Source organism: Cebus imitator, unplaced genomic scaffold (assembly GCF_001604975.1).
Source record: "Cebus imitator isolate Cc_AM_T3 unplaced genomic scaffold, Cebus_imitator-1.0 Scaffold116, whole genome shotgun sequence".
NCBI classification, from domain to species: domain Eukaryota; kingdom Metazoa; phylum Chordata; class Mammalia; order Primates; family Cebidae; genus Cebus; species Cebus imitator.
In genome coordinates this window covers 2,172,909-2,195,344 of record NW_016107431.1, presented here as the reverse complement: position 1 = coordinate 2,195,344, position 22,436 = coordinate 2,172,909, and the positions used below count along the sequence as shown (strand labels likewise).

Here is a 22,436-nt window from a genome sequence, read left to right as displayed (position 1 = left end):
AAAAAAAAAAAAAAAAAAAAAAAAAAAGGAAAAGAAAATAAACATGGAGGCACATTTGGAAAAAGTGAAATCCCAGGATATTTAAGCTTAATATGAAAGAATTATGCTTCTCTTTAGTTGTTGGCATAAAGAAGGAAGTTGGTAAATCAAGAATTAGCGAGTGCTAAAGACAGAATTTGTACTATATTAAAATTTAATCATGTGCAGCTTTTAGAATAAAGTAAAAACATATCTAGGACTCCAATTCTAAATGCTACATAGCTAATATCCTCACAGATATTTGTTGGCATTAATTTGCATGAGTGGCTATAGGTCCTAAGCATGAAGAGAGAGTTATTCCCTGCTTAAGATTTATAAAAGGCTTGGGTATCTCTGCCACATATCATAGGCAAGATTACTTTGTACAACATCCAAGGAGAATTCTGGGAAGATGGTGGAGTAGAAAGCACTAATAATCAGTCTTTCTACCTCAACAGTAACTGCATGGGCAGAATCTGACTCTTGTAGCTATTTTGGAAATCTGGAGCTATTGAAGGCTTGCAACTCCAAGGAGAAGGCTTGGTAGGTCAATTTTAGTTCTCAGCATAGTAGCAACTACTTATCCCTCATGTAGGGTGAGCAGCTGTGCATACATTCCAGGAGCAGCTTGCGTATAGTTAGTGGGGGCCAGGGTGGGCAAAAAGGATCCTGTTCTCCAATTATTAGGGAGCTGTGCTCTGATTGCTCATTGCTGCTTCTGATTGTCAAGGTGCAGAAAAGGAGGTAGGCAGTCATTGTTCTTATATCTCCCTCATTGTTGCAAGCTCCCCACCCTCTAGTTAAAGTGACTTCCAGGTGATTTAAAGGGTTGGCACCCATTCCTCCACTCCTTCATTTTTTTCTTTTTTCCCTTTTTGGGAGCCAGACATTTAAGAATAGGGCATTCACAAATAACAGCATATACAGGAAAATTAGAAAGTGACCATGCTTGCCAGGGAAAGGCACAGACTCAGTAAACAGCTGAGAAAATCTTAAGTTTAAATAAGCCGATCCTTAACATAGAGACAGCCTACAACAATTTAAAAAGAAAAAATAAAAACAACAAACGGAAAACCCTGGGGAAGAGAAAGAATATGATCTCCTGAATTGCCACATTATTAAATTCAAATGTCCAGTTCTTGCCAAAAAAAAAAAAAATAATTACAGGACACACAAAGAAACAGAAAAAATATTACCCACTTAAAGGAAAAAATAAGCTATGGAATTTGTCCCTGAAAAACAGCAAAGAGCATATCTGCTAGATAAAGATTTTGAAGAACTGTCTTAAAGATGCTCAAATAATTAAAGTTGGGGAGGATAGCCAAGAAGACAATATATGAACAAAGTGAAAATGTCAATAAAGAGGTAGAAAACCTATAGATGAACCGAAATACAATTACAGAGCTGGAAAGTCCCATAATTAAAATGAAAAAAATATTAGAAGCATTCAAAGGCAGATTTGAACAGGGAGGAGAAGGAGTCAGTGACCTTGAAGATAGGACAGTAGAAATTATCCAGTCTGAGAAACAGAAAGAAGTTTGAGGAAAAGTGAACTAAGCCTAAGAAATCTGTGAGACACCATTAAGCAGACATCAGCATACAAACTCAAGGAGTCCCAAAGGAGAAGAGAGGAAAGTGCCTGAGAGAATATTTTAAAAAATAATAGCTAATCACTTTTTAAATTTGATGAAAGATATGAATATAAACATCCAAAGAGCTCAACAAACTGTAGGAAAGATAAGCTCAAGGACACCTGCAGGAAGAAACATTATAATCAAACTTTCAAAAGCCAAAGATAGAGAATCTTGAAAGCAGCAAGAGGGAACTAACTTGTCATATACAAGAGTTTCTCAATACAATTATGAGATTTTTCATTAGAAACATTGGAGGGCAAAAGGCAGTGGGCAAATAAATTTAAAGTTCTAGTTGGAAAAATACCGCCAATCAGGAGTCTTTCATAAGTGAAGGAGGAATTAGGAAATTACAAGTAAGCAAAAGCTAGGGAGTTTTTTGCTTGTTTTTTTGCATGTCTAAGGAAGTCCTGCTAGGTGAAATAAAAGGACACTAGACATTAACTTGAAGCCATATGAAGAAATAAATATCTCAATAAAAATAACACACAGACAATAAGAAAAGCTAATATTATTATAACAATTGTCTGTAATGCCAGTTTTTGTTTTCTACATTATTTAAATATATTAATACATTAAAAAATAGTCTGAAAGCTAATGCTATTGTAATCTTGGTTTGTAACTCCATGTTTTGTTTTCTACATACATCAAGAAACTAGAGAATTTTATTTCTTTATGTTTGGAGCGCACAATGTATAAAGATATAACATTTTAACATCAACAATCAAAAGGTGATGATAAAGCTGATAAAGGAGCAATTTCTGTGTATGTTATTGAAGTTAAGCTGGTATAAATTTAAATTGGAGTGTTACAACTTTATTATGTTAAATGTAATTTCCATGATAACCACAATGAAAACAGCTATAGAATACAAAAACAGAAAATGAAAAAGAACTTTAAATGTTTCATATCAAAAAAATCAACTAAACACAAAGGGGAAGAGTAATGAAGAAAATGAGGGACAGAAACTCTATAAGGCATATAGAAAGCAAATAGTAAGGTGACAGATGTAAGTTTCTACTTATCAGCAATTACTTTATTTTATTTTACTATTTATTTATTTTGGTGAGGTGAAGTTTCTTTCTGTTGCCCAGGCTGGTGTGCTGTGATGTGATCTTGGCTAATTGTGACCTCCACCACTCAAGCAATTCTCCTACCTCAGCCTCCCGGGTAGCCAGAATTACAGGCATGTATCACCTCACCTGGCTAATTTTTGTATTTTTGCTAGAGATGGGTTTCACTGTGTTGGCCAAGCTGGTCTTGAACTCCTGACCTCATGTAATCCACCTACCTCAGCCTCCCAAAGTGCTGGGATTACAGGTGTGAGCCACTGTGCCTGGCCTCAGCAACTACTGTACGTGAAAATGATTTAAAATCTCCAATGAAAAGACGAAGATTTTCAGAACAGATTAAAAACTGCAATCCAACTACCCCCTGCCTATAGTTCAACTAACTTTACATTCAAAGACACAAATAGATTAAAAGTAAAAAATGGGAACAGATATTTCATTCAAGTAGTAACCAAAAGAGAGCAAGGTGACTATACCAATATTAGAAAAAATATGCTTTAAATTTTAAAACATTTTAAAAGACAAAGAAGGACATTATATGTTATAAAAGTTTTAATACAACAAGAAGATATCACAGTTATAAACATGTACATACTAATGACAGACCCTCTCTCTCTCTATATATATATATAAATTGACAGAACTGAAGGGAGAAATTGTTCTACAGTAATAGTTGGAGACTTACAATCACATTCTCAATGTATAGAACAACCAGGCCGAAGTAAGGAAATAGATGGCTTGTACAGCACAACATACCAACAAGATCTAACAGACATATGCAGCTCACTGTACTCAACAACAATAGAGTACATATTCTTCTCAAATGCATATGCGACATTTTCCAGGACAGGCCAAATGTTAGGCAACAAATGAAGTCTCCATAGATTTTAAAAGATAAACTTGATACAAAGTAACTTCTCTGAGAAGAATAAGATGAAGTTTGAAATCAATAAGAGAAAAGAAAGAGGAAATTTCAAAAATTTGTGGAAATCAATTAATACATTCTGAAACACAATGGATCAAAGAAAAAAATCTCTTGAAAAGCTAAGAGATGAATGAAAACATAAACATAAGATACCAAACTTATGGAACACAGTGAGTGCAAAGGGTAAAATTCACAGCTATGAATGCCTATGTTAAAAATCAAGAAAAATCTCAAGGTACTAATCAAGCTTAATAATTTAAGGAAAGCAACAAAAAACAAACAAACAAAAAACAAGAGATACCTAGTGCTTGTACAAGAAAGGAAGAAAGGAAATAAGACAGATTAGAGCATAGGTGAGCAGAATCGAGAACAGAAAAGTAACAGAGAATGTGATGAAAACCAAAACCAATGAAATCAAAGCACCAAAGCTAGTTCTTTGAAGTGATCAACAAAATTGAGAAACCTTTTAGCTATCCAGATTAAGAAAAAAGAGTAGGACTCAAATTGCTAAAATATGAAATGAAAGTGGAATATTACTATATATTCCATAGAAATAAAAAGGATTATAAGACTGTATGATGAACAATCATATGCCAATTGTATATAAGTAACAATTAAATAACAATTGTGTATTTCTAGAAATATAAGACATACCACAGCTAAATCACAAATAAATACAAATATGAATAGACCTACAACTAGTGAGAGGATTTAATTAATAATAAAATAATAATTTTAAAAATCCTAATAAAGAAAGCCCTGGACCTGATGGCTTCACTGGTGAATGCTACTAAACATTCAAAGAGGCACTAATAACAATCCTTTTCAACATTTTCCAAAACATTGAAGAGGAGGGAACAGTTGCTAACTCATTCTATGAGGCCAACATTTTCCAGATACCAAGACCAGACAAAGACAGTACACAAAATGAAAACTACAGATATTCTTAATAAACATTAATGTAAAAAATCCTCATAAAATGCCAGCATATTGCATTCAGCAGTTTATTAAAATGATTATACCTCATTACCAAGTGGGATTTATTTCTGTAATCGTCTCTACATATAAAAATTAATCAATATAATGCATTACATTGAGAGGATGAAGAAAAAAACCAAGTAATCATCTAAGTTTATGCAGAAAAAGCATTTGACAAAATTTGACACATTTTCATGATAGAAAAACTAAACAAATTAGCAATAGAAGAAAACTACCTCAGTATAATAAAAGTCATGAAAATCCTGCAGGTAACAGCATATTCAGTGGTGAAAGAGTAAATGCCTTTCCTCTAAAAATGTGTCAAGGCAAGAATGCCTGCTTTCACCAATTCTATTTATTACGGTGCTGGAAGTTTTAGCCAGAGCAATTATGAAAGAAAAAGAAATAAAAGGCATATATTGGATAGGTAGAAATAGACATCTCTATTTGCAGATAATAGGATCTCATATGTAGAACTCTATAAAAAAATCCCTAAAGTTTGAACTAAAAAATCAGTTCAGCAAAGCAACAGGATGTATAGTCCACACACAAAAATCATTCACATTTCTATACACTAAAAATGAGCATTCTGAAAGAAATTTTTTTAAAAATTGAATTTACAATATCATCAAAAACAACAAAATACTTAGGAATTAACCAAGGAGGCAAAAGACTTAGTCTGTTTGGGTTGTCGTAACAAAATGCCATAAATTATGTAGCTTATAAACAGCAAACATTTATTTCCCCCAGCTTTGGAGACTGGGAAATCCAAGACAGAGGCACTAGCAGACTCTGTTTGGTTAGGGCCTGCTTTCTGGTTTATGAAAGTCCTCTTGCTGAATCCTCACATGGCAAAATTACAAAACTCTGGTTTCTTCAGCCCCTCATAAGGGCACTAATCTCATTGATGAGGACTCCATCTTCATAAGCTAAACACCTTCTGAAGGCTTCGCTTTATAATATTATCACATGGGGAATTAGGTTTCCAGACATAAATTTTGGGGTCATACATCAGACCACAGCACTTGTACAATAAAAATTACAAAATGTGCAGAAATAAAGAAGACAAAAATAAATGTAAGCACACCTCCTGCTTATGGATTAGAAGACTTAATCCTGTTCAGATTTTAATACTAGCCAAAGCAATCTACAGATTTAATTCAATCCCTATCAAAATCCCAATGGCATTTTTTACAGAAATCGAAAAATTCATCTAAAAATTCATATGAAATCTCAGGGACTCTGAATAACCAAATGACCTGCAAAAGAACAAAGATGGAAGACTCAAACTTTCTGATTTCAAACTTTTCTACAAAGCTATTGTGATGAAGAAAAGTATAATACTGGCATAAAGATAGAGAGATAGAACAATGGAAAATAATAAAAAGCCCAGAAATAAATCACATATATGGTCAAATCGTTTTTGAAAAGGGTGCTAAGGCCATTCAGTGAGGTAAATTACAGTTTTTTGAACAATCAGTGCTTGGAAAACTAGATATCCAAATGAAGTCACACCCTTGCTTAACACCACACAAAAATTAAAATAAAAAATCAAATTGGCTCAAGGATTTAACAACACATATAAAAATTGAAATAAAAAATCAGGATGGTTTTAGGACCTAAATATAAGGCCTAAAATTACAAAACTCAGTAGAAAATATAGTGTGGTTGACAGAGGCTGGAGTCTGGAGGAATAGGAAGTTATTGTTATAGAATGTTAGTTACAGAATGTTAATTTTATAAGATGAAAAGCGTTCTGAAGATAGGTGGTGGTAATGGTTGCACAGCATTATGAATGTTTTCAGTACTATTGAGCCATCACTTAAATCTCAAGATGCTAATTTTTCTTACATGTATCTCAACACAACAAAAACTTGGGCAAAAATCGCCTTAAATAATTCTCCAGCACCAATTTTATAGCTTATGTAAGCCTTACAACCTCAGCTAAGATTCAAGAGCTCTGATGATTCCAAGGTACAGGCACTTTTGTGAGTACATGTGGGGTTTCTCTTTACTCCTTTTGTCTTCATCTCCTAACCTGTGTGTAGCCTGTATATTACCACAATGCACCCATAATGTTAATCCCCTTAGGCGTTTTCACAAGATGTCTACTTATATCAAACATTTAATAAAATTTACTGAATAACTGGAATGAGAGAGCATCACATGTTGATCTTTTAAGGTCTCCTTAGCTTTGTTAATACTTCTCCTTCTTTTACTGATCTTCAGATCCTACTTTTTAAATTGCATAAACCAAATATCAAGAACTTGGCAGATAGTAGAAAAATTGATATTTTCTTTTTCATTTAAAAATCCTCTGAGATTACATTAAATCACTTCATTTGGACTGTTCAAATAATCATAGATCATGTACATATATTTTAATCTAAAAGCTTTGCCTTTAAGGATATATGCATTCTTTTTTCTGTTAGCTCATTTGATGGGAAGAGTTAAATACATTTTTGCAAACTAAGGTATCTTATAAAGGCTGGAAAGAGCTATGATATATACGGCAATATTGTAAAACAAATCATTTTTTACACTTTTATAGAGACTGCTGTGACATGTAATTTTTAAGGAGTTTAATGAGTTTGGTGATTTCAAATGTTAACCACTGCTCTATTTGGAGCCACTAGCACCCAATATTTTTTAAAGTGACTACGTTTATTCTTTCCGTTTTCTGTGGCTATACTTAAGATATTGCAGAAGAAATTATGTCATCAATAAGAAAATAACTTTCTAAATATCAATAAGAAAAAATAATTTTGAGACTATGTCATACTCAATATTAAACATAACACAAGCTGGAAAGAAATTTGTGATATCCAGTTTGAAGAACTTTTAGCCTAATGGAATTAATTAGACCATCTTCTTTCTTTTTCCCAGCATCCCTGCCCCTTGTGGAAGACAGAAATTATTTCTTCCTTGAACATTTTCTGGAACTTATTGACAGATACATCTTGAATCAGAATTTTCTTTGAAAAAAATTATTGATTCAATCTTATGGACTACAGAATGTTTCAGTTTCCTTTTAGACAGACACTTTGGTAAATTTTTATATGTATCTGAAACATTCATATTAATTTGTATACTTTATTTTATTTATTTGTATTTTTTGAGCCACATTTCACTCCTGTTGCGCAGGCTGGAGTGCAATGGCTGAGTTCAAGCAATTCTCCTGCCTCAGCCTTCCAAGTAGCTGGAATTACTGGCACCTGCTACCATATCCAGCTTATTTTTGTATTTTTAGTAGAGACAGGGTTTCACTATGTTGGCCAGGCTGGTCTTGAACTGCTGACCTTCGGTGATCCCCCTGCCTTGGCCTTCCCAAAGTACTGGGATTACTGGTGTGAATCATCACAGCTGGCCAAAGTTTCTTTTTAAATTTTTAATTTTTTGTGAGATACGTTCTTTTAATGTCTATAGCATTTGCAGTTTTTTACTCTATTTCATTACTCATATTGCTTACTCATATCATTTTTCTCTAATTTAGTTTCTGCAGAAATAGATGATTTTATTAACAATATCCAAAAATAAAATTTGTATTCTATTGATCCTTTCCATAGTATTTGTTTGTTTCATCATATTCTGCTCTTAATAAAGCTTTTCTTTATTCTATTTTCTTGGGTTTATTTGTTATAATTTTTCTGACTTCTTGAGATGAATCCTTACCTTATTGGTTTTCAGACTTCTTTCTCTGTCATGTATTGTTTAAGATTTTAAATTTTCCCCTAAATATGATTTTAGCTGCATTTACAAGGATTAGAAAAGTTTAGATGAAAGAATTTTCTAATTTCTGTTTTTTCTAAGTGTTGATTCATGAGTACTTTCAAATACAACTTTAAATTTCTAACTACAGGAAAATTCTTAAAGTTATTTTATTATTTCTAGCTTAATTGTTTTGTGATGAGAAAACATTATACTATATCGATCTTCTAATAATTGTTGAGATTTTCTGGTCAAGCTCAAAATTAATTTTTGTAAGTAGTCCAGGTGTGCTAGAAAGTCAAGTTTATTATTCTATTATTGTATTTGTGTTTGTATGTTCACGTCTTCTATAAACTCACTGATGTTTTTGTCTGGTTGTTTTATTCATTACTGAGGGATATGTTAAAATTTTCTACTCTGAATATAATCTATTTTGGTTTGCAAATTTTGGGTGGTTTTGTTTTTGTTTTTTGCTTTTGTAAATGGAATCTGCTCAGGCTGACTTTCTCCTCTCTGTCTTACTCTAAGTAAGAAAAGATCGTCATTAGCAAATGGCAATTGCAGCACAGCAATACCAAGAGTCCACTTCGGAGAGAATGTGGCATCTCCTCTTTGTGGTGTCTGGTGCTCCACACGTTTAAGAGAAGTTTCTCTAGAAGAAACTAAAGAAATGATTCCTGAAAGGACTCTACATTCTTTCCTTATTCACTTTAAGGCTGTGTATTTGAAAATATGTGAATTCAATTCGTACTATTCTGATGAGTTACAAATTTTATATTGTTACAAGACTATTTACTTCTTCCAAAAGATTAAATCTTCCAAAAATTTGGGGATTAATATTTGCATGATATATTTTTACTTGCTTTTTATAATTCTATATCAATCTAATACTCACTATTGCTTTTCTCTGGCTATTCTTGGCATTGTTTTTTCTTTGTCTTTTATTTTCTGTAATTTCACTAAAATATTTCAAAGTTTGGATTTATATTTCTTTAACATACTTGGAATTTGTTGGATGTTTTGTTTGGATCTGTTGTATGCTCTTATATTCTCTTTAAATATTTCTCTGTCCTTCCTCTTTCCAAACTGATATTAAACGTATTTTAAATCATCTAACTCTCATTTATATCTTTTAGCCTTTTTTTGTGTGTTTTCCATCTATTTTTTTCTCTGTGTGCTATTTACAGAATTGTTCTGGCTCAGCTTCCAATTTACTAATTCTTTCTTCTTTTATGATGAATCTGCTGCCACATTCATTCACTAATTTTTAAATTTTAGTTACTGCATTTTTTACTTCTACAATTTTACTTTTCTTTTAATATGATATATATTAAAAATAATTTTCTGTTATATTCTGATGATTTTAAACGTGTTTTTTCCTCCCCCTTGGCCTGATAGAATAAGCTTGTTGTATATTTATTTTTTTGGTTTTGTTTTTTTTTTAATTTTTGAGACAGAATCTCCTTCACCTAGGCTGGAGGGCAGTGGCATGATCTCGGCTCACTGAAACCTCCACCTCCTGGGTTCAAGTGATTCTCCTGCCTCAGCCTCCCTCCTGAGTAGCTGGAATTACAGGTACGTGCCACCACGACTGGCTAATTTTTGTATTTTTACTAGAGATGGGGGTTTCACCATTTTGGCCAGGCTGGTGTCAAACTCCTGACTTCAAGTGATCTCCCCACCTTGGCCTCCCAAATTAGTGAGGTTACAGGCATGCGCCACCATGCCCAAACACGCTTGTTTTTGTTTTATTGATAAAGCAAACAATTTGTGTCTGATAATCTGATTTTCTCAAGGGCATTTTGGTCTGTTTCTATTTTCGGTTGTTCCTGCTGGACCTCCCACACATTACTTTGTCTTCTTTTGTGCATGATGATCTTTTACCATTTAGTTTATTTCCATAAAAATTACTTGTGAGAATTTGGAGAGGGCCAAAATAGAGGTGATATCCTCCAGAGAGGAAATACATTCATTTCTTCCAGGTGCTCATTGATATGAACACCCAGGATCACTTTAAACTAAATTTATGAATGGAGAGAAATTGTTGACAATTCTGATGAGATAAATTAAGCTCAATAACACTATTGGGGTTGCAGGTGTTTACAGTCACTAGTGGCTAAGGGGGTTAGATCCGTTATTGTCTCTCTTGTTCTTATTCTCTTTCAGATTGTGGGCTGATCATTTCTTAATATTTCATCATATTCATGCTGCCTTTGTGAGGATTATTCTTGCTTATATTGTTTACACTTATTTTCAGTTAAAGAGTTGTTAAAAAAAAAAAACCTTACTGGAGATTGGCAATCAGAAATATGAATATTTTTACTGCAGCTATTCTTTTACTATTCATTTCTAATTTTATTGCATCATGACCAGAGAACGTAACCTATACATGGTTGAATCTTTTTAAGTTTATTAAGGTTTTATTTATGGTTAAATACATAATTTTGTGAATATTTAACTTGTTCATCAAAAACAAGCATGTTCTTTGTTAAATGCAACACCTTATTTATATGACAAAGTTTTGATGGCAAGAAAATTTTCAAATATAAATATAACAATATTAATATAAATATTACTTTTACTGAAATGATTTTAAAATAACCCATTAAGGAACTTAGCAAAAACATTTTCTACCATGGTTTTAATATAAAGCCACTACATAAAAATGTTGTTTATCAATTCTTTCTTCAATGAGAAGATTGGGTTACACTATTATTTATAAATCAGAGAGTATTCCTATTATTGCTCAGCATATGTTTGTTAATTTATTGTATAATAGAAGCTAGATCAAAGAAGCACTTGATTCTAATCTCCTGGGAATATAAAATTAGCAAAAGAAAAAAGTAATATAATTTCTAAAAATTAAAATATTGCTATATAATACCTAATAATGCATAGCAAATTCCAAGATGTTTACTTCAGAGTGTAAGTGCTGCAGAGGTTTAATGAATAATTGAACATTTAGGCAAATAACTATGGATTAAGCAGATGGAGAATTCGCTCTTGAAAGATGAATGGACTTTGGATAGGACCAGGCAGAAGAAATATATGTATCTATTTCAAGCTAAATACGAGTTCATCCTGATGTCTTCTACTCTACTCAATTACCAGATTAGTCTTGACTCATTTTCTTGCTTATCTGTAAACTTCTATTTGAATAGTGAGAAGTCTGGCTCCCAACATCCCTATCATTTACATAATTGTTCAGTTCTAGTACACATGTATAGCAGTATTAGAATAGTTAATCTGTACCCTCATGAAAAACAGCTTTCTCAAACAGAGGACTGTGATGGTTAATACTGTCACCTTGATTAAAGGGTACAAAGTATTGATCCTGGGTGTGTCTGTAAAGGTGTTGCCAAAGAAGATTAACATTTGAGTCAGTGGGCTGGGAAAGGCAGACTCACCCTCAATATGAAAGGACACAATCTAGTCAGCTACCAGCGTGGTTAGAATATAAACGGGCAGAAAAATGTAAAAAGAAAGACTGGCCTAGCCTTTCAGCCTACATCTTTCTCCTTTGCTGGATGCATCCTACTGTCTAACATTGGACTCCAGGTTCTTCAGTTTTGGAAATTGGACTGGCTCTCCTTGCTCCTAAGCCCGCAGATGGCCTATTTTGGACCCGTGATCATGTGAGTTAATAAACTCCTATATATATTTATATATATAATGGAATATATATATGAATATATATTTAATGATTTAATAATTAGTTCTGCATATATATATTTCATTATCTATCTATATATTCCATAATATCTATATCTATGCCTATATCTATCTATATCTCCATATAGATATATGGTTCTGTCCCTCTAGAGAACCCTGACTAATACAAGGACAATGTTAGAATAATGTTATAGCTCCTTTTACCTTCAGCCATGGGAAGGCTACTTTGCAGCTACTTAGGTCATCACCTTCCCTAACCCCTAATTTATTTAGTGAGGTTCTTTCATTTGTAATAAAGTTAGGTTATCTATTCACAGTCCACAAACTTTTCTAGGATTACCCAATCTACTATTTACTTTTTTGTTATGTGAAAGCTCATTTTTAATCAAATTCTATAGTTATTGACAGATGTACATCCTTATATATCCACCATTTCTAGTATCACAGACAGTAGTTCCACTAGCCAACCAACAATTAAAAATTCCCTCATACTTTATGTATTCAGAACCACTCCATCAAACTCTTGGCAATCACTGATTATCTTACTATTTCTATAATTTTGCCTTTTCCAGAATGCCATGGAATTGACATCATACAGTAAATAGTCTTTTTAGACTGACTGCTTTTACTAGCAATGTACATTTAAGTTTCCTTAATGTTTTTTCTTAGTTTGATAGCTCTCTTCTTCTAATCACTAAATTTTGTTCAATTGTCTGGTTGCAGCACAGTTTATTCATCCATTCATATACTAAAAGACATCTGGTTGCTTCCAAGTTTTGACAATGATGAAGCTTCTATAAACATTCAGATTTTTGTGTGGATATAAACCCTGGTAGTTCCTTGGTTTGTTCCTCCATAATTTCAATCTTTTCATGGCATTCTCTCTGTTCATGGCTGTGTGCAAATTTTCACTTTTTATAAGGACACCAGTCATATTGGTTGCTAATACAGTATGACTGGTGTCTTTATAAAAAGTGAAAATTTGCACACTTCAATATGGTCTTACTTCAGTATGGTCTCATGTATTACATCTGCAACAACCCTGTTTTTAATTAAGATCATATTCTGAAGGAATGGGATTTAGGACTTCAACATATGACATCTGGTAGTAGGTACTGGCATTGGAAAGGTAAGTTACTGCACGTGCTGGCGCTGGCTTTGGAAAGGCTGAGCCTGCTGCAAAAGAGCATGTAAATTAGAGTTTGGATGCTATTTAGGTGGGAAGGCTACTGTAACAGAATACCACAAACTAGATGGCTTAAGACAGCAGAAATTTGTTCTCTCACCATTCTGGAGGCCAGAAGTCCGAAAGTGACAAGGCTTCCTTCTGTTTTCTGGCAGAGCTGTATTCTCTTCTTAAGGCTCTAGGGGGACCATCCTTCCTTGACTTTTCTAGCTTCCTGGTGGCTCCAAGAGGTCTTTCATTCCCATGGCTTCATAACCTCAATCTCTGCCTTCATCTTCATACAGGCTTCTCTTTTCCTCTCTGTGTGTCTCACGTGTCTCCTATAAAGACACTTTTCTTTGAGTTTTGGACCCACCAGACAATTAAGGATCAACTCAACTCAATATATTTAATGTAGTTATTACATCTGCAAAGATCTGTTTCCCAAATAAGGTTACATTTACAGGCTCCACAGATTACTACCTTAACATACATTTTTGGAGGCCACCATTCAACCCACTATGAAGAAAAAAGTTAGTGGACATTTAACTTAATTCCATTTTGTTCCTAAGGCTGACCTTGTCACTATGTTCATGAAATTTTCAGGTTAAATATTAAGAAATGATATTTTGAACTAATCACTCAAAAAAGTATTTGCCAGTATAATTATTGGGGCTCTGAATTGTGTGGGGAGATATATAAATCTGAACAATCTTGGGACCTTTTAAGAAAGACAAGGTGAATAGTTAGAGGGTATGTAAATTACCAACAATATCTGCTAAACCAGCTTGTACATGATTCTATAGGCTCATTTTATTCCCTTCTCTTACAATAATGCATATGAGAACTCATATCTAAATGTTCTACTAGAATATCAAATTTTACAATTAATTGTCATGATTTTTGGTACAAATCACACTACCATAAGTTTGTGGAAACAATTTAATTTTTTTGAAATATTAGTATATTTATATACTATTTATATTTATAAACCATTTTCTATCATTACTTTTCTATGTTTAAATTGTGCTAAATGTCACAGAGAAAACAGTATTCCAAGATTTATGATTCCACATGACTCTATTTCCCTTACCATAATGTTCATAAAAATTTATTGTAACTTCACATACCTAGAAACTAGTGAATGATGATAAACATCTCTTGTAAGAATAAATATTACGAAATAAATACAAAGTATAATTGAATAATTTAACTAAAAGTCACATATATACTTTATGGTAAAATTCATCCATATTATTTTATTTTTAGTTTATTACCCTAAATGTTGATAGGCTAAGAGTAACTTTGATATTATCAATGTGTTTAAATGCAGTTAATAAAGGATAAAAGAATAAACAATAGGTTTTGTAGAAATGGGGGATGATAAAGAATCTAACAAATATTTATTGATACCTTATTCCAAGCAAGACATCATGTTAGAATATCTGAAAGAGGTTTTGGTGAAAAGAAATAAAAGTGCAGTTTTTGTGGTAGCTAATCCCTGTGAGGGTTTCCCATGATCCTGGCCTTCTGTAGTCAAATGCTCTACCGCTGAGCTATACCACGCTCATCTCTGCCTTCTGTGTTTGTATGGTTCTGTAATCCCTTCCCATATGGCCTTTGTGGCCAATCAAATATGGTAAAAGTGATGCTACTGTGATTTCTAAGATTAGATTATAAAAGACACCATGGATTCCATCTTGGCTTCTCTCTGCCTTGCTCTCTTCCTATCCCTCTCTCTCTCCTCTCTCTCAGCAGCTTTCTCTGGGTGAAGCCAGCCAGCTGCCTTGTTCTGAGAAGCATCTCTGCCTTAACATGGTGAAAAATTGAAGCCTGCAGCCAACAACTAGTGAGGAACTAATACTTAACAAGGGTCACAGCAGTGTACTTAGAAGTATATTAGCCAGCCCAGGTAAAGACTTTGGGTGACTCAGGTTCTGACCAACAGTTTGACTTAAACCTCAGGAGAACACATGAGTCAGAACAACCCAGCTAAGCCACTCCTGACCCTCGAAAACTGTGTGAGATAATAAATGTTGTTTTAAACTGCAAAATGTTTGGGTGATTTATTATGCTGCAATAGATAACTAATACGATTTTCATATTAATGGAAGAAGCAGTTACAAAAAAACATAACAAGATAACAACCAACAACTGCATAAATACTAGGTTTTAAGTGAGTGGCATGCAAAATAAGTGGAGAGGAGAAAAATATGATGTTCAGTTGTATTGGTAAGGTATGCTTTGCAGAAAGGAAAGAATTGAGACAGGTAGGATTTATATAGATCTTCTAAAATGTGTGCATAAATCAATACACGCCAGATAGATGTGATTTTTATGTATGCCTTGTGGATGAGTCTCATTACTTTATTGTTGAAGCACAGTAATCTATGCAATCCTTCATGAATTCCGTCAGTTAATTAGTTTCCTGGAATATTGCTGGGTGGCATATTCAGCTCTTGCTACTTTGCAGTGCTATTGGAAATATGTGAATTACAGGACATATAGTTTTGCTGGAAAGTTAGGCTAAGAGGCTTAATTCACAGAAAATGTATAACATGTGCAATACAATATTAAGTATGCAGATTGCATATAGCTACTCAGAAATCTACAGGGACCATAGTGAGCAACACTTATTCATTTCTCTTAGGGCACTTACTGCTTTGTTCCTTTTCCTGCATGGATACAGGGTACTTTAGAATTCAGTGCTCCTGACTTTTGTGGAATGTTACTACCAACATAGAATGTTAGAAGAAGCTGGAATCTTCCTGTTAGCTTTTCTTTAATGAAAATGCCACCTTTCTTCACAAACTGAGCTAATGCTGTTTTGCCTCCCAGTTTACATCAGCCTGTGATCTCATCTCAGTTTGGAAAACCCACTCAGCTCTAACTGTAGCCTGTGGTGCTTTACACCCAAGCATGGGAAATCACTGGGAATTTTCATACTTCTGCAGTGGTTCAGAAAGAAGACAGGAGTGGGCGCAGGTAAAATGTAACACTAATCCCTTTAGTTGGAAATAGCCATTTTGTTTTTATTCATTCTAAAGTTTGTTCTCTTAGATTATACCCTCTAGTAACAGTTCTTCATCTCCCAGTGCTGCTCTCTTAGACCTGTAGCAAAATATTAAACCTTTGTACTGGTGTTTCTCAACTAACAATGAGATTCTATCTATCCTAACAAACTCACCCTAAGTTGAAAATTTTGTAAGTTTAAAATGCACTTAACACATCAAACCTACCAAATGTCATAGCCTACCTTAAACATGCTTGGAACAGTTATATTAGCCTACAGTTGGGCAAAATCATCTAACACGAAGCCTATTTTATAATAAAGTTTGAATATTTTATGTACTTTATTAATACTATACTGAAAATGAAAAAGAAAATCGTTGCTTGTGTACTAAAATATAGTTTCTACTGAATGTGTATTGCTTTTACATCACCTTGAAGTAACAACAAATTGTAAGTCAAACAATTGTAAGTCAGGGGCCATCTGGATGGGGTTCGTAGGTAAAACCCACAGTGCTATCAAAACTTATGTTAGAAGAAATTTGTGAGAAGGTTTCAGGGTGTACCAGTGAAACCCTAAAAGGATTTTTCTAAATGGTCATTTAGAACAGTTTAGGTGTGCATTGTCCATGAGATGGATGACATAATTAAACAGGGTAACTAATGTAAGTATTTTAAGCAAATCCTGTAAAAATGAGAAATATATATTTTTGTAAATTTTCAAAAGAATTTTCCCAATTTTTTTGAATGCTTCTATTTTGATGGTGAAAGTCCAAATGAAGCATGAGTGTGCTGACTTATCATCACTGATGTTCAGTTCTTTGGCGGATCATCTGTTTAGTCTGTGCGACACTTCGCTTCTCTACCTGTGTTGCCATGTAAGAGAGGAAGAGGGAGGAGAGGAAGGAAGGAGAGGTAGCAATTTAGAAGTTATGCAAGGAAAAATACATTGATGGGAAGATTTGTTAGTATTTTAAAATAGATGTCCTACTAAGGAGTACGATTCTTCACAAACTTAGTTCCACTAGAAGTCATAGAGGCAATTCAGTAAATGCTTTCTCACTTTCATAGTCATTATGCTATTTACCGGCACTTGCTAAGAATTAATCAGTCTCATCGTTGTTGAGGAAAAATCAAGTGGTTCATTTGACATGCTGTAAAATCTTTTTGATTCTTTACAGTTCTTCCAATTTCAACATAAAAAGGCAGATCGAAAAAGCAGCACCTTGTTACAATTAGGAAGGACGGCTCTTCTGCTTTCTCTTTTCGCCGTTATGCCCAGGCACTTAAAACCTTTAATCTCACTTTCCCACTGTATGATAGCATTTCAATGACACCACTCAGAAAGTTGCCCAGGAAATAGTTATTTAGCAGGGGGAAAAAATCTAATTGATTATGGTGGCATAAAAATTTCTGTTTAGCAAAAATGATTGTTTGGCCTCTGCATTTGCCTGTGTGGCTGTTTTGAGCTTGACTCACTGCTTTGTAGCAGGAGCTGTCATCCTGGCTCCTGGCCAGGGCATTCATTACCTCTATTAAGCATCTTGTGTACATCCTGGGAAATACTAATGCCCCAGCTTCTTTGTGTGCCTTTGTTTGTTCTTAAGGCAGCACTCAGTAGAGAATAATTTATATGAGGTGAAGAGAGAAAAAGTTCTTTCCACATCACTCAGAAAATGAAATTAGTATACTGTGGGAGAAAAAAACATGATACAGCTCTAATATGTGTTCTTGACAATTGGTCTTTTCTTTTCATGAAGTGCTTTGGGTCGGCCATTCATTTTCCATTTCTCATTTGCTGGTCTTTCATTTCTTTCATCTATATACTCCCTAGACCAAAAAATTCCTCCTATCTCATCACCCATTTTCCATCTTCCAGTGAGATAGCACTTTAACAAGATCTCTTTATTTTTTCATTTTAACAGGGCTTTGTCAAAAAATTTCAGCTCTGGATCTGGCTTGGCTCAGTAGTACAATCAAGAGAGACCTCCTAAATTAAAGGCTCTATTTTTCAAACATAGTGTAGGATTTCGCCTAGGATGATTGTGACATGTATAGTGATAGGTTCTGTTTGTATATACCTATCGAATTATGTGCTATTGCAATGACTAAATTAGGTACCCTGTATGCAAAAACACAGGCTTCAATTTTGATGTCATGTCAACAGGAAAGGCCAAATGATATTTTACATCACTAAAATAGTTTGTTTAGTAGATATTAGGAAATATGACAAATATTCTACCTGTTCTAGTAATTTTATCTGTGCCAAAGAGATTGAAAATTGTTTTAGACTTTATAATTTTTTTTCTAAATTCAATAGAAAATCAGAAAAAATCAAAATAGGATCAAAATAATCTCATATTGTTGAAATGTTCATTATTGGTTGAAGCCTTTTACATGATATTTTGTATGAGCTTTAATTAACGTGCTATATATATATACCCTTATATGTAATATATATATATAATATATAATATATATATTGTTGGTTGAAGCCTTTTACATGATATTTTATATGAGCTTTAATTAACGTGCTATATATATATACCCTTATATGTAATATATATATAATATATAATATATATATTGTTGGTTGAAGCCTTTTATGTGATATTTTGCATGAGCTTTAATTAACATGCTATATATATATATATATATATATATGCCCTTTCTTTGTTATGACACAACTCAGTAATTAACATATTTTCTGTGTAATATATTCTTGTTGACCACAATATGGAAGATGTATATTTTGAATTTTCATATTTTGGGTTTCATTATTTATAATCTCCAAATTTTCTGAAAAACCACAAAACCTCTGCTCAATCTCTGTAGCTTTTTATAGTTGCTACTAAATATGATCAAAGTAAACATTAAAATAGCAAATTTGTGTATTTCTCCTTTTGATTTTCTTTTCTAGAATATAAAAATTAAGCCATTTTCCTTGTATTTTCTCTATAGCTCATTGTAGACTATGAATAAATATATGAAGTAAATGATCGATGATTGCATGCAATTCTAATTCCATCTGTTTATTTGCCTTAGAAGGGTAAGATAAGTTTATTGGCTACATTGCTTATTACCTGTTCAACACAAAAAGGAGTTGTAGAATAATTGTTTCTTTCTGTTCAGCCTTTCTCCTTAAGGGTCTATAGCGTCTTGATGGGTGATAAGCTGATAATTTCCAGCTTCTGTCTTTAGCTCTTCTTTTTTTCACACTGTTTCAATCATTCATTGTGTAAACCAAACTCGGAGTAGCTGGGTTGGGAAAGGTTTGTATGTGTGTGTCTGTATCATAGATGTTTTATTGGCTGTAGCATGCACATATTTCCCTATGAGAAATTGGGAGGATAGCTAGCATTATGTGCTTCTGAAAGCCTGGCATTGTGAGTTTCTTTTGTACATAATAACTGCAGGTGCTTTTTGGCACAGATATGATCCTGTGATCTGATAGCTGGTTTTCACATTCTGTGATCATGGCCAGTTCACAGAATACAACAAAGGTGGAAGATTGTTGTCTTCCCCTGGGTTGCCTAAAGTTACAGTGCTGATCTTTTGACCCTTAATTTCAGCAAGTTTGATTGCTCAAGGAACCCCGGTGTGCATATCTGGAGCTGGTGTGGCATTTTGCTGTTGAATTGCTGGTCAATGTCCTAACACGCACATAGTTTTTAGAAGGGGCATGGTCTTTTACATAATTGTCTTGCATTTTAAATAGTTAAATGCAACCAGTCAAAGATAAACTACCTTGAGTTGTTTAGTGGAATGTCATAGGGCCGATGAGGTATTTTGACAAATGATTACTGTGATTAGAGTGTCACTGCTTTCCTCCTTGTGAAGTAGAACACTGTCCTCCCTGAGACTGCAGAGTCGCAACAGAAATGCAGTCAGTCTTCATTGAAATAAAGCCAGCACATGTATTTGGATTTTTCAAAAATGAAATTATTATAATAAGGGATTTTAAAATAAGTAATGCAACATGGTATTAAAAATGGCTAATCTTGCTTCATTGCTAATCTTGTGCCACATTAAAATGAATTGGCTTTACTAAGTATTTTAATTGTTTCCCCTTCTGATTTTCATTTCCTTTCTCATCAGCAGCATCTCTCATCAGCCAGAGTTTAAAATATTCTCTGTCCTTGTTCATCCCATGGAAACTGATCAGGTATTTAAACTATAAATTAGTTTCTCCATAATAACCAGACTTGATTCTACTTGAAAATCATTTAATTTAAGACCATGCTAATTTTTGCCTCACAAAATGCTGCCTTGTTCTCGATTTCTGCTTTGTTTCTCAAAAGGTGACTTGGTTGATGCAGTTAAGTACCTTTTAGCCACTAGAGGGAAACATACCAATCTACTATGAGCAACGCAGTGTTTTCAAATGGTAAATATCCTCCTGAAGTTGTAGGTTCTGCAGTTTGTTTTCTGTGATCTTTTCCCTCTGAATATTGACAGCATTATAATGAGGAATCAGCAAAGGGTATATATTGATCAAAATTTAGCGAAGATGGTTTTTTTATTGAATAGTTTGTGACCTATTTCTTGCTGTAGTAAATTCGTTTTCTAAGTGAATAAATATACCAGGTCACTAAGGACATGCTTCTATAATGCAAGGATTCCTTTGCACACTAATTCTGAAAAGGAATGCTCTTTAAACGTTGATATACTGTTTTCACACAAAACAGATTGAGTGAGTAAGCCAGCATTTACTGACTGTTGCTTCATTATTAGAGAGGAAAAATCTTTCAGACAGATCTGATTCTGTTTGCATTTTAGAGCATTTAGAGATGCTACAGATTGTTCTCAGTATTGTTCTGGCCCAATCATACTTTAATTATTAAGTGTATTATTGTTTAAAACAGAGACTCCCTCTTTCACCCAGACTGGAGTACAGTGGTGTGATCATGGCTCACTGCAGCCTCTACCACCTGGACTCAAGAGATCCCCTTGACTCAGCCTCCTGAGTAGCTGGCAATACAGGCCCAAACCTGGCTAATTTTTAAATTTTTCTGTAGAGATGGTCTTGCTATGTTATGCAGGCTGTTTGGGAGCTCCTGGACCCAAGAAATTCTCCCACCTTAGCCTCACAGAGTGCTCAGATTACAGGTGCGAGCCACCACACCTGGCTAAGTTTATTATTAAAATATATATATATATTCTGCCTGCGCATGGTGGCTCACACCTGTAATCCCAGCACTTTGGGAGGCCAAGGCAGGCAGATCACTTGAGGTCAGGAATTTGAGACTAGCCTGGCCGCATAGTAAAACCCCTTCTCTACTGAACGTTCAAAAATTAGCTGGGTGTGGTGGTGGGCACCTGTAATTCCACCACTCGGAAGGCTAAGGTAGGAGAATCACTTGAACCCAGGAGGCAGAGGTTGCAGTGAGCCAAGATTGTGCCACTACACTCCAGCCTGGGTGACAGAGTGAGACTTCATCTCAAAAAAAAAAAAATTATCTCTACTGATTTTATTATGATATTCAGGGATACTTGATATGAACTCAGCTGCAGCAGTTATGCAACACCATCTCTTTTTCTTAAAGCTTTGTGGAAATTTGAAGCAGAAATTCTGAAAAATCAAGCACAATGTTGAAGGCTGAGGCTCATGGTATCAATTCTAGATGAATAGATTTCAGGGAACTGGGTGAAAATACAAAGGTAATTCTAGAGCAATTAATGACTATAAAAAGTGAAGACACAGAAGCAGGTCACAGCATTTAGGGAAACTCTGGAAATGAGGAATATTTGAATATTGTAAGTGGTATTCAGAAATAGGCTAAAACATGCTGTTTTTAATTCATCTTACAAAATGTTTTGTTTTGCCTTTTTTTTAATGTGCAGAAAAAAATACAAGATGCTTATGTAGTTTGTATTTAGGCTCAGATGGTTTCCATATCAATGCCCCTAGTAAAGCAGTCAGGTGACCTAATAGAGTGCAGTGTAGCAGGAGTCTAGTATTTACTCTACTCAGTGTTTTGTCTTGCTAGGTTTCCAGGAAAATCTACCTTCCCATTTAACATAGTTGCAGGGAAATGTCTCTTTTAACACATTATTTCTGCTCATTTGGTCACAATTAATTGGTACAGGCTTTGGGAATTCACCCAAGATAAACGTGAAGTTCTCCCCTTCATCATCTTGAGATGGAAACCAAGAGAGAGAGAGAATGGAACAGAGACACAGCAGAAAAGGGAACTCTGATGGTACTGGAAACACTGCTACCCAGGACCAGCCTCGCTCTTGAAGCATATGACCAGAGG

The 22,436-nt window shown here is 34.1% G+C and overlaps 1 pseudogene; it reads right to left on the bottom strand.

Annotated features, from left to right (window-relative positions):
- Window positions 1–8,818: 8,818 nt before the first annotated feature.
- Window positions 8,819–9,021, bottom strand: LOC119472736 (annotated as a pseudogene).
- Between the last annotated feature and the right edge of the window lie 13,415 nt (window positions 9,022–22,436).